The sequence below is a fragment of the Pipistrellus kuhlii genome, unplaced genomic scaffold, assembly GCF_014108245.1.
Source record: "Pipistrellus kuhlii isolate mPipKuh1 unplaced genomic scaffold, mPipKuh1.p scaffold_m20_p_3, whole genome shotgun sequence".
In the NCBI taxonomy this organism is placed as follows: domain Eukaryota; kingdom Metazoa; phylum Chordata; class Mammalia; order Chiroptera; family Vespertilionidae; genus Pipistrellus; species Pipistrellus kuhlii.
The window spans coordinates 147,533,584-147,547,792 of NW_023425529.1; the positions used below are offsets into that span (position 1 = coordinate 147,533,584).

The 14,209-nt window shown below is 40.7% G+C and overlaps 1 non-coding gene across 1 annotated transcript; it reads right to left on the reverse strand.

Annotated features, from left to right (window-relative positions):
- Positions 1-291: 291 nt before the first annotated feature.
- TRNAF-GAA lies at positions 292-364 on the reverse strand. The gene has a single exon. It is a non-coding gene; the product is annotated as a tRNA-Phe (tRNA).
- Positions 365-14,209: the final 13,845 nt, after the last annotated feature.

Sequence of the window (14,209 nt, forward strand, 5' to 3'; positions counted from 1 at the left end):
CAACAGCGCCTCCCTCTGCATCGGAGGCCTCGGTCCCAGGCTCCCACTGCGCACGCGCAGCCGCGCCTCCCACTATCCCCCGGAATGGCCTCGCCGAGTGGCTGCTCCTCTAGGAGGGACTGGGGACGGACACTTTCACTCCTCCCTTAGCCTCCAAGTCCCAGTTCCTAGCTGCGCCGGCATTCCTGCGTCAGGTTACTCCTCGGAGAGGATCCTACGGAGTTTGAGGCCCTTCACGTTAAAAAAAAAAAAAAAAAAAGAAAAGAAAGAAAAGAAAACGGAAGGCGGTCCTGCCGAAACCCGGGATCGAACCAGGGACCTTTAGATCTTCAGTCTAACGCTCTCCCAACTGAGCTATTTCGGCTCCTGTCATGTTGGCCTTGCAGCGAGATATTACTGAATTCTTCGCGTCTTCCCCGCTACGTCTTCCACAATCGCAGCGTCTCTCCTTTGTCTCGTTAAATTGTCTTTACAATGAAATTGTCGGGATCCTTTTGTCTTGCTTTTTACAAGCCACGATGAGCTGCCCTGCGCACGTAACGAACTTTCTTTAACACGACCCGAATTTCTGACTTCATTTTCCGCAGGGATCGCGACCGAGCCCGTGGGCGGCTGTGGGCTTCGGCGGTCGATGGGCCCGGCGGCCGCCCCGGGTGGAGCGGGGCCGGGGACGGCGTTGGCCGCCGCGCCCCCTGGGGCCCCTCGGAGCTGGGCTGCTCCCCAGGACTCCGCTCGGCCAGCCCCCGGCCCTTCCCTCCAACCCTCCCCTGGGATCAGGGAGTGGACAGGGTCTTGGAGGAAGGGCTGGGTCCTCGAGGTGCCCCTTCCTCTTACCGGGCTTTGTGCGGAGGGGCCCGGCACGGTGCAGGCGGTCAGACAGCCCTGCGTGCTCTTTGGGGCGATTGTCCATCAGCAATCCTGCACCCTACGCCAGCAGATTGTGTTTCTGAAACATCCTCCACGTGCCAGGCAGACTTTCTGCAATGCCTCAACATCCTATTTCCTCCCCCCACTTTTCCAATTAAATTGTAATTCGCTGAAGGCAGGGATGATTATCGTACCGCACTTTTAGCCGGCTTCTTGGAGCATTGCATTAAAGCGGGGGCTTCACAGCCAACATTTAGGGCTGGAGGGATGGATGCATGCATTCCAATGGGGAGAGTGGAAGGAGGGGAATATTTGGAGTCTCTTGTGTCAAATCCAAATAAAAGAAGAGCTTGGGATTTAAAAGAAGGCAGCGTCCCACGGATGTACCCATGAAGCAGTGCAGCACTCCATGGCACCTGGGAATTATGACACCACGCCTGGATGGGAAGGAGACCAGAGAACCTGGAAAGGATAGTGATCTGTGAAGGCTTTGATGGGCTGCGAGTGAAAGATGGAGAAATTTGAAGCAGCTACCTTGTGCGCGTCATATATAAAAAAGGTGACAAGAAAAGATGACTTTTACAGGCCTTCTTGTGCGACATGAATGTAGCTACCCTTCCCATTCTCTTCAAAACAGTGCCTGAAAGACTTAACTTGGGTGGCTAGGCAAGTGCCCTGTACGTTTTGGGGGTGTGGGTTGGAGAGGGTAAGAAAAGGTCCAGGGTCTGAGGGGAAACGAAGGAAAAAGGATCGGGGAGGTAAGGAAAGGAAGAACACAACCAATAAACTTCATATTTTACACTTTAATGTGGTAGCATCCTTTGGCCAATGACAAGATAATAGAAACTAGATTGTAATGGTGATCACTTGTAAAGGTGGATTTCAGAATGTAAGTGTTGTGATGTATGTCATGGATTAGCTGGGTGGCCACACTACTGGTTTGCCCTGAACAGTCCTTGTTTGCATCTGTTGTCTCTGAATCTCGGCATGTACTCTTGACCATATTCTAGAATGACTGGAAAATAACGATGTGATCACCCAGTTTACAAACTGTGAAAAAGAGCCACCGCTTGTTCTACATAATGAACTCTACTGTGCCACCATTAATGAAAAGATTTTTAGCATCAGCACAATATTTGTTGCTGTTTTATAAAGGAGATTTTTCCCCCCAGGCCTGGTGTCATAATTCCCAGGTGCCATGGCGTGCTGCAGTGCTGCATGGGTACATTTTTTAGGGAAACACTGTGATATTGGACATCTGTGGGACGCTGCACAACCTACTAGGCTCATAGTTTCAGCCATAGATAACGCTGCATTTCTTTCAGTGACATTATCTCTTTGGGAAGCTAGGTTTCCAGCCGATATGATAAAAAGCAATTGCCTGTGAAAATAAATGTGTAAAAGAAATAAGAGTGGCAGTATCTACTCTGCTTCCATGGCTGGAGGAGTTGTGCACCAGCTACAGGGTGCACACATCCCATTGCTAAATCATGATGTTTATAAAGAAAATTAAAAATAGAGCACAAATAGAAATTATGTGTATCATTTTTTCCAAATAGTTACAAAATTGTTGAACATAAATACTTGAGTTGTTTGAGCCTGAGCACTTAATAAAAGGAACTGTTTTTGCCCTGGCCAATGTGACTCAGTAGATTGGAGTGTCTCCCCCCTACCTGGGTTAGGGGTTCAATCCCCGGTCAAGGCATGTATTGATGGATGTGGATGTATTTCCCTTCCCCTCTTTCTAAAATCAATAAGCATAAAAAATAAAATAAAATCAATAAGCATGTCCTGGAGTGAGGATTTTTAATTTTTTAAAATAAACATGAAAGGAAGTTTGGTATTTCTTTTGGCCTGGGGCATTGGAAAAGATTATTGAGACACTGAGCATTAGGAACAAAGAAAGTTTGAAAACCTCTAGCTTAGAGCCTTAGTATTGATAGTAAGAAAATTATTATTGACCCCCTAACCGGTTTGGCTCAGTGGATAGAGCGTAGGCCTGCAGACTGTAAGGGTCCCGGGTTTCTTGTCAAGGGCAAGTACTGTGGTTGCGGGTACATCCCGGTGGAGAGTGTGTAGGAGGCAGCTGATCAATGATTCTCTCATTGATGTTTCTAGCTCTCTGTCTCTCTCCCTTCCTCTCTAAAAATCAATAAAATATATTTGGGGGGGGGGGGGAATCATTACTGAGCTTGGGAGAAAATCTGGCTTTGCTCAGCAAGACTGCAGAGGCAAGAAGAGCCTTCAGAACCTCCACAGAGACCATGTGCGAAAGGCTCCAGTAGAGTGAAAACCTGCACGTACGTCACAGAGAGAGACAGATGAGAAAGAAGTTGGCACTCAGATGAGAAGGACGCTGAAGAAGACTCCATGTTGAAAGCAGTTTTACATAGGCCGCAAATTAGCCCCTGGCTTCCAGCCAACTCCAGTCCAATTACCTGTGATGACTATGAAAACTAATTATGGGAAGACCTGAGACTAAAACCACTAAAGAGAATATGTTGTATATAGTTATAACATCTAATACATTTTTTAGTTGCTGTCAACTGATAATTTGTCCTTAACTTTGCCTCCAGGACCCCACAGCACACAAAAATAGCACTTACTTTGATTTGCCTCTGATTTTAATCAGTATTTCTCAAGTGTTTAAAAATAATAAAACATTGGAATGTATAAAAATGCATAGGAGCCAGCTTGAAGGGAATCCCAGTGGCCAAATTTAGGACAATTTAAGCAACAAAATAAATAAGGCAAGTAATAGATTATTTACCTATTGAATAAAACAAATATTTATGAGCACAATAACAGAGGGAGAAGGACACTGAGAATTCTGGCTTATAGGTGAATGACTTGCATCTACTGATAAATGTGAAGGGTGTAGTGGGATTGGAAATCACCATTTTCCAAGCATCATAGTAAAGGCTGGTTCAGTCAAAAACCATCAATGGATGCAAAGTCTGAGGGGAAAGTTATATGATGAGCAGGATCATTGCATGGTCTCAAAGCATTTCTCCACATGTTGCTTCATACTTGCACGGGGAAATAGAACCTATACTGTGAAGAAACTGGGCAGTGCCTTCATTTGGTCATCAAGATTAACATCACCAATGAAGGACATTCAGATACCATGTGCCTCCTAATGTGATTGCTTGGAGAGGACACAATTTTGTCACTTATGTAACAGTCCAGTAAGGGATGTGTAACCTGAATTTAATCTAGAGGCAACACAAACAATCCAAAATAAGGGCATTTTGGTAAATGACTGGCTTGTATTGCTAAAGCTGTTAAATTCATAAAAGCAAAGAGCTGAGGAAAGCAAAGAACGGTTTTCAGATCAAAAGAGGCTAAAATACATAATCACTAAATGTAATATGTGATCCGGGGCTGGTTCCCATTGCAAGGAGATATAAATGCCTTAAAGAATATTATTGGGGCAATTGAAGAATTTGGAATATGGGCTGTAGATTACATAAAAGTTTCATGTCTGTGTTCAATTTCCTAAAACTGGCAACCATTGTTAGGTAAGAAAATATTCTTGTTTTTAGGAAATACATACTGAAGTATCTAGGAACAGAGATATCAAATCTGCCATCTACTCTCAACTGATTCAGAAAAATAAAATAGTATGCATACAAATACACAGAGAGAAAAAGAAAAGAAGAGAATATGAGAAAGTAAATGGAGGGAAATATTACCAGTTGCTGAATCTGGATAAAAGAAAGATGGAACTTCTTTGTACCATTTTGTAATTTTTATAAAAATTAGAAAGTCAGGATTTAAAAACAAAACAAAACAAAACACTTAACTGAGGTCCTTCTGGAGCCAGACAATTTCAGTCTAAAGCAAAGTAATGTTAGAGACAGAGAAGAACTTAGGGTTTATTTAGTCTGACCCACAACTTTTTAAAAAATTTCTTTATTGATTAAGGTGTTACATATGTGTCCTTATTCCCCCATTACTCCCCATCCCCTCCACTCATGCCCTTTCCCCCGTGTTGTCTGTGTCCATTCTGAACCACAACTTTTACATACCAGAAAACTGAGGCCCGGAGATGCTATGAACAACGTGATTGCGGTTATTGTCTTGCTTAAGATTGGCCTGGGCTGCCGTAGCAAACCACCATAGACATCTGGGAGAGAGGAGGACAGTGCTTAATGAACAGAAATTTGTTTTCTCACAGTCCGAGGTCTGGGAAGTCCAAGATCGAGGTGCCTGCCGATTAGGTTCCTTGTGAGAGACCTTTTCCTGCCTTGTGGGTGGCTATCTTCTCTCTGTGTGCTCACAGGCACCTTTCCCCTGATGCATGTGCAGAGAGAAAGAGATTAGAACCCTATCCTTATGAGCTCCTTAACCTTAATCACCTGCTAAAGGCCCTATCTCCAAATACAATCACTTTAGGGGTTAGGGCTTTGGCATTTGAATTGTGGGGAGGCGGTGTCACAATTCCAACCATAGTAGTTTCACAGTTTAGTGCAGAACTGACTGCTGACCTATAGAACATTCTTTAGCTTGCACCAAATGCTCCTAAAATGTTGTTGTTGTTGTTGTTGTTTGTGTGTATGTGTGTGTGTGTGTGTGTTAAAGAAAGACCTTATTTCAATTAAAAATTGGCTTGAGAGTCTAAATCCTCAACTGAAATCAGGTATTGAGGGCTCAGCTTTTATATGGGCATGTCCACACATTTGAAATTCTCTGTGTACAAAAAATAATACCTTTGTTTGATGGATATAAAGTGATTTCTTCAAAGTTATATGTTAATGTTGTAACTTAGGGGGAGAAGTATAAAAATGTTAATAGATTGCAAAATCATCAGTGTTCTGCATTGATCCAAAGGAAGTCCATTTATTTAAAGCCATTAAACCACAAGTCAACAAAGACCTTATTGTTTTTTGTTTTTGTTGAATTGCATACATCGATATAAAGCCTCTAGATATATTTACCAGAAACAATTAAGTAAATTACACTCAAGAACAAACTGCCGAGTTTTTCATATGTCCTAATCCAATCCTCCCACATCCATCAAGCAAACTCCTAACTAGTCACTTGGACCCCGCACAATGGCCTCAAGGCCCAAAAATTTGGATTCCAGAGCTTGGGTTTCAGCAGCTTGCACACTCTTTAAATACTCGTCAACTTAATTGCTTCTCTCTCTTTTTTAATGAAGTGGGCCAGCCTCCCAGCTGCATCCTTGCCCAATTCCCTTCCCCGCCCCTCTCCAGCAATGAAAGGATAAGGCCTGACTATTCACCCAAAGAAATAAGACAAAATAAATGTTATGCAGGAGCTTCCTAAAGCCTCAATAATTTTTTAAAAAAATATATATTTTATTGATTTTTTTACAGAGAGGAAGGGAAAAAGATAGAGTTAGAAACATCGATGAGAGAGAAACATCAATTAGCTGCCTCCTGCACACCCCCCATTGGGGATGTGCCTGCAACCAAGGTACATGCCCTTGACCGGAATCTAACCTGGGACCTTTCAGTACGCAGGCTGACTCTCCATCCACTAAGCCAAACCGGTTTCCGCTCGATAATTTTTTTAAATTCCAGAAACAAGAAAGATTTAGTTTCTTTTTTTTTTTTTTTCTTTTTTTTTTCCTTAGTGAAGATGCACAAGGTAGGGTTAAATGATCAGAGGCTCAGAAAAGGAAGCCAAGACAGAGAGGTGCCTGTGCTATTTGGCCCTGAGTCCCCTCCAAGCTCCCAGGAACCTCATAGTCTTGACTGTCACTGCCTTCAACCACTTCTCTAGTCCTGTTCTTTCATCCCTTCCCACACCTTCATGTCTCACCATTGGCCAATTCCTGATCCACGTTGCACTTACCCAGGAGTCTTCACAACAGTCAGCTCTTCTCCACCATCCTTCCCTGTCTTCCTAGCACAGCCCGGCCAGTTTTTCTGGAGGACTACAGTAAATGGGTGGGATGGGTGAGAGAAAAGAGTAGATCTTTGCTGCTTCCTGTGTTCAGGAAATGACTTCCAGCTTTCTTATGTATGAAAATGACATAATAATTATATAGGAAAATGTTATGGATTTTAGGCTATCTATGCTGAAGTGTCATGGTGTCTACAGCTTACTTTAAAATGTCTCAAACATAAACACACACACACACACATGAATAAAATTAATACAGCAAAATGTTAACAATTGTTCAATCTAGGTGGAGAAATGTATCTTTTAATTTTTGTTTTAATTTTTTATAATGACATTTGAGAAAAGATAAATAGGAGCCTTATGTTACAGATCCGAGGAATTTCTGAATTGTAATGTTATGTTCACTACATAGTGAAAACATGTTTCTTATTAGAATGTGAATAGGAATATATTTTGTGAGAATAGAGAGGTCTTCACCAAATCCACAATCAGTCCAAATAGCCCATTTGTCCATCTGTTGCTAAAGTTTGTACTGTCTGTACCAGGACCATATTTTTGGAATCACCAAATCAGGACATGGGGGTCTGACAAAGGATTTTTTCCCCTTACTTCTGTTCTTACTCACATGAAAGCCTTACAGAGGTATAACATCAAAATATGCATAAGTATGTTTTTTTTGTTTAATATATTGTGAAGCACCTTTACTGAAAAATAACACAATTAAATGAAACGATACTGTTTCAAAGACTGGGACACAATTTCCCAGAAAGTATGTTCAAGGAAGAAAGGATGTTTTATGTGGTCGGCGATGTGTGAAGTGGTTGTAGTCAACCCCAACGTGATTTACAGAAAAACCTTTCTTTAACTTAACAAGGTCAACTCAATCTATCATGACATATGTTTGGGATAAAAATGTCTTCCTTTGTCTGTTATTCTTAACTTTTAATTTCCTTCTTGAATCAGGCTTTCAGTTTTGACCTTCACAATTACTAAGGAAAATCAGACTGCAGTAATTAGAATATTGCAGAAACACCCTACAAAACTATGGTCTGATTAGTCCATTAACTTAAGCAACCACACTTTCAACTCCTGAGAATTTTAAACTGATTTGATCTTAGCTGTGCGGTACACTATTTTTTTTTTTTTTATGATAGCTGAAATATTTGCAGAGTAAGTCAGAGGTAGCATATTTCTTTAGAATGTTATGAGAGCAAAAGGATGGCCTGCAGGGTAGCAGATGAATTTTAGGGAAATTAGTGTTTTCTAAATATTAACACATGGAATTTGCATTTGATATGTAACATCCCAATAAGTTATAATGTACATTTCACTGTGGAGGCTTTTCCTGAGCAAAGAAAAATTGCTTTATATTTTCACCTAAGTTGATTCGATTAAAAAATGTGAAGAGCAGAACTGCAGAACCATTCATCAAAGTTTTTAAATTTGCTAGAAATAGATGTTTCTCAAGGGCTTATTTGGCCTATTTCATGTAACATTTCTCACCTCTGTGATTTTAATGCAGCATTTTAACCTGAAAATGTGCTTTCCCTCCTCTCTTACCCGTGTCTCTTACCACTGTGTCTCACCACAATCTTCATTAAGTGTTCCAAGTCAAGTCAGTATTAAGGGATTAAGCAAAGCACAGAACTGTTATTAGAACAGACTTTTCATTGCAAGATTTTTCGAGCAGTTTAAAGCCAAGAGAGGAAAACTGTGAATTATAATTGCTTTTTTACTTCTTAAAATTGACCTAATTAAGTCAAAATGATAAAAAGGGTCTTCCTACTTTCTGGTTTTTTTTTTTTATTATTGAATTACATTGGTTAATAAAATTATATAGGTTTCAGGTGAACAATTCTATAATACATCATCTGTATATTATATTGTGTTCACCACCCCATGTATCATTCCATCACCATTAAACCCCTTCCCCCACTTTACTTTCTCCTGCCTTCCCCCCACCCCTATTTACTTTCCCAATGTAGGATAGAAAGATTACATTGGTAAAACAGAATATTTTCCACCACTGGGTAAAGCTTGTCTAAGAGTGTGTCAATTAAAGCATGGTGAGTTTAGCTATAAACATAATATTAGAAACACTGACTATTAAAGTTAAGCCAAGATCAAAGAACAACTATTCAAAAAAGTTTCCACAAAAGAAACACCAAAGTGAGGATTAAAGATCAGTCCTTCTAAACAACGAAATGTAAGTGAAATCAACAACAAGTTTAAGACTTGTGAAACTGGTTTACCTTTTTCTTCAAGTGTGAAGTTCAAGGAAGAAAGTATGTTTTATGTGGTCAGTGGTGTGTGAAGAAGCATGGGGTTCTGCCTGGGGTGGGGTGGAAAGCAGATGTGTTTGTGTGAAAAGAGGGGCAGAGAGAAACTGAGAGAGACAAAGAGACAGTGACAGATAATCTGCTCCTTTAAAACCCCATGAGCGAATAGAGATGCTGAATGTCTGGGTCCTGGGATACAGAGATGAATATACTCCCAGGAGCAAAAGTCTAGTGGGGGCACACAAACCTAAACAGATGAATTTCTGAGTAAAATCTAATGGTAATATAAAGGGCAGAATGTTAACAGCTGCAGGTGAGGCCAACTTTGGTGAGTAGGTGACATTTGGGTTGGGTTTTGAAGATTGACCAGGAGTTATTCAGACAAAGAGGAAGGTGCGTTTCTGAATGGACAGATAATTGTGCAGAGGAATAGGGCCTTCAAAGGGCTTGGGAGATCCCAGCATCCTGAGGAGGCCAGGGTGCCCATGTGTGAGGGCAGCTGTGGATGGAGCTAGAAGGAAGCAGGGAGCCCAGGTTTGGTAACCCTTTAGAGTTTGAAGCATTAGACAAAAGGGATCCAAAATGTATTTTCTATGTCAGGGAGTGGTTTGATTTATAAAAATACAAGTCTAGGTGGGCTAGAAAAGGTCAATGGCAGGGAGGGGAGAAGGAAGAGGGACATATGTAATACTTTCAACAATAGAATATTAAAAAATTTTTAAATAAAGACAAGTCTGGGGAAGTATAAAGGAAAGGTCTGAGTGGAGAGGGTCTGGAGGCAGGGAACCAGTTGGAGGGTGTCACAGTTAAGTACTAAGGCAGTGGCAGTGATTGAGAGCTGAAGAGGAGACACCAGAATTCAGAGATGGTTAAGGAGGAATTGTAGGATTTGTAATTAAACATGAGCAGGAAAAGAAGAAAGAGTCAAGGATGGTCTCAGAGCTACTGACTTTGGAAAGGGGGAAAAGTTGCTCTGAGTGGAGAACACAGGAACAAAATGTAGGTGCTAGGAAAACGAAGTGTGGGCATCACAGTCATTAGGAGAATGAGGACTGAGGATATCCAGAGAGAGCATGTGAGTGAGGAGTTCAGAAAGGAATGCTGGGGACATCATCACACCAGGGCAATGATTCTTAACAAGGGAGGCAGCACAGAGGAAAGAAAGGGAGTTCCCCTGCCTGTCTCGGGGCTGGCTCTGCTTGGCTGCTTTTGTTGAGCTGGGGACAAGGTGGTTTTTGTGAAAGGGCATACTCTTTAGAAAAGGCAGGCTTGTGGAATTTTCCTTTTCCATCTGCATTGCCCGGTAACTATGTTTGGCCTTGGCTGTGGGGACAAGATGGCAGATGGGTCATTACTGCCACCCTAGCAAGGTGTTGCTGTCAAACCTTGATCAATTGTGCATGCAGGCCAGAAGGAGATAAAACCAGCTATCTCTGTGTTTCTGAGTAACATTCTTGAGTTCAGCCTATCTTGAGTAACATTCCTGAGTTCAGCATTACTTCTGGCCATGTGGTCTTAACTTGGCTTTCTGGTCACCTGGTGTTTTCTGTTCCCTGCCCCAAATTACTATGCTGTCTCAGAATCCCTACTCAATTTTTATTATCTAGATGCTCTCCTCTCCTACACTCCAGTAAACAGACTCTGGATATTTTGCCTGTGTTGCCAAAAGGAACACATGATTTTTGTCTTTACCTTACTAAACTTCAGCTAGCTATCTACTTGTTACTGAATGTCTATCCCTTTGGTTTCTGTGGTATTATTTCCTCCTGTTCTCTGCTGCTCCTCTATTATTATTTTTTTCTTTCTGGCTTCTCTGCCTGAAACTTATACCTTGGTGTTTCTCATGGTTTGTTTGTGAATCATGACACCCATAATCATTTGTGAGACCTCCTTGGTGAAATTTTAATCCTTTCTCAGGATTTTAATAGCCATTTAATTTCTAAATACAGTTGTTTGTGTGGAAAAGCTTGCAATTTATGATGATTATAATAGCTTTAACTCAAAAGAATGTCACAACTATAAACCTACTTTGGCCCACAGGGTTTGGATCTGTAGATCTTGAGACCTGCCCACCAATTGTTTGTTAGATGTCTGATTGTTAGATGTCTCCCACAGATCTCTAAAAATCTGCTAAATGTAATAGACCATTCTCCACTCTTAACAGTGCAACACTTAAAAATCTTAAAGTACCTCACAAGTGAAATTCACCTCCCACATATAATCAGTTAAGTTTTTTAACCTCATGTGTTCTCACATCTGTCCTCCATACTACCCCTTTCTTACAGTTCTGTGCTTTAGGCCTTCTCATTGCTAGCCTGATTTACTGCAGTGGCTTCATAAGTTGAATCTCTGCAGAAGCTCAATATTGCTTTCCTTAAACTCATCTTCCATATTGCTACCAGAATAAGCTATCAAAAATGTAATTCTGCCTGACCACTGTGGCTCAGTGGTTGAGTCGACCTGTGAACCAGGAGGTCATGGTTTGATTCTTGGTCAAGGCACATGCCCAGGTTGCAGGCTTGATCCCCAGTGGGGGACATGCAGGAGGCAGCCAATCAATGATTCTCTCTTATCATTGATGTTTCTATTCCTCTTTCCCTCTCCCTTCCTCTCTCTGAAATCAATATTATTTTTTTTTTAAGAAATGTAGTTCTGCTATCAATAAAAATGGCAAAAGATCTCATAACATGTAAAAACACTCATGATACATTCTAAGCTAAAAAAAAAAAAGGCAGACTCTAAAACAGTATATTCATAATAATACCATATTTGGTTTTTAGAAATATACATATACATATTTCTATTTTAATAAATGAAATAAAGACCATCCATCTAAACTAGGGGTGTCGAACTCAGAGAAGGGGCCAAAATCTAAAATCCAGCCTAAATCGCGGGCCAAATGGTTTACTGAACAGTCATAAACTGTCATTGTGATGGAAACTCAGCGGAGTGCAGTGATGACAGCGCGGTGCGGGCCACATTGCAAGGCCTGGCGGGACGGATTTGGCCCGCGGGCCTTGTGTTTGACACATGTGATCTAAACAATAACAGGGGTTATCTTCCAGTGGTAGATCATGGGTGATTTTCTTAGTTTTCTAAGCTTTCTGCAATGAACAAATATTCTTTTTGAAATCAGGAAATCCCACAAATCTAACAATTTCAATTTCTACGGTAAATGTTGCGTTAGCTCTCTACTGGCAGAATTAAGTCCAAGAATGTTTTCACTGCAGACAAGGCCCTCCATGAGCTGGCCACCACTCCTCTCCAGCCTGATGTCCCCACAGTGCAATGGTTCTCAAACATTAGGGTGCTTCAGGACCAGTAGGCCCCACCCACAGAGTTTCTGATTCCAATGAAGTTTGAGATGAGGCCCAGGAATTTGCATTTCTAATAACTGATTCCAATACAGTTGGTCTGGGGACACATATTTTTAAAATTATTGTGATAAAATATACATAACAAAAAATATATCTTAACTATTTTTAAGTGTGTAACTCAATGGCATTAGCAATTTACAATGTTGTGCAATTATCACCATAATCACCTTTAGAACTTTTTCATCTTCCCAAATAAACTCTGCATCCATTAAACACTAACTTCTTCCCCTCTCCACCTAGACCCCATCCCCTGGTTCACCTCTACTCTACCTTCTATGTCCCTGAATTTGCCTGCTCTATATTCCTCATATAGGTGGAATCATTTGTCAGCATCTGCTGGTGTCAGTGTTCCAGATTTTGGGTTAATAGGTGTGCAGTGGTATCTCACTGATATGTTAATTTGCATTTCCCTTGTGACATATGACATGGAGCATTAATTTTTTTTTTAACACTTTGTTACATGAAAAACAAACAAACTGGTTTTTCATGCTATGTTCCTGATGTCTGTCAAGGTCGTTTTCTGAGATTAGACAAACCATAAAGTGAGTCTATTAAAATTGAAAACAAAAGTATACACAAAAATATATGTAAGAACAAATGACAGAACAAATGATACAGCAAGTGTTTTATTTTGTCATCTGCCCTCAATGAGCAACTCCACCACAGACCATTGCTCAGTTGGTCCCATTTGTGCCTGTAACTTCCTCACCTCCCTGAACTTTCACCTCAGCCTCCCTTACACCTGGCTCCTGATCTCCATGTTCTACAGGCCACCTCCAAGAGGCATTTCTTCCCTACACAACTAAGACCTGTGGAGCATCATTTCAGTTAATCTCACTCCTTAGAACTTCCGCCCGACCTGATTCATACTATTCCCAATTCTGGCTCAATCTAACTATTTTTACATATCTCAAAATTTTGAAGTTACAAGTGTTCAACTTCAGTTTGTGTTTGATTTCTGTTTGGCAAATCTTCTTATTAATTTTGGATATGCTTACTCTTTCTCCAATCTCCACTTTCTCAAGGTCCTTACTCCATTTCTCTCCCCATCCCTCACCACCTCTGGGTTAATGAAACTTCATGGAGAAAACAACCATCAATCATGCACCAAAGCCAGAAAGCTGGGCACACTCTTGGACTCTTTTCTCTTTCTCAACACAATGTCCAATCAGTTACATTTTCAAATAATCTTAAAGTCTTTAGGGGAGAAAGGAATTAAAAATACATTATTAAGTATTTAAAAATTCTTCTATAGGAAAATAAAAACAATCATTACTAAAAAAAATGTTCTATATTAAATACATTAAAATATAGGTCATTTTATAAATAAAATCATTTTAAACATGATAAAATTTCTGATACAAGGTTACTTATACATAGTTCAATGACTTGACTTTGAAAATATAAAAACTATCAATATGTCATTTTAAAAAAAGGTTTAACTTCTTGTTACAAAATTATCAAAAGTTAAAAAGTGCTTCCATTTTGTTCCATTTTTAAAGCAATTGTAGCACAATATCATACTTTAAAAAAAAAAAAGAAAAAAAGAAAAAAGATGAGCTGGGGCAAAAGTCTCATCCTGCTTGCCTAAAAATGAGAACTTCAGAGACTTTCGAGGCAGGAAAAGCCTGGGAGGCTGGCTGAGTTCAGTGCCAGCAGGGCGTCATCGGCCGAGCCAATACTGTCCTTTTTCCCAGAACCGGGCAATGCCTCCTTGTGCCCCTTCCTATGAAGGACTCTTTCTGTGCCTAATGGTTCCTAATTCAGAAAAGTTCCCTGAAAGAATCTTGATATTTAAATCCTATGCCAATA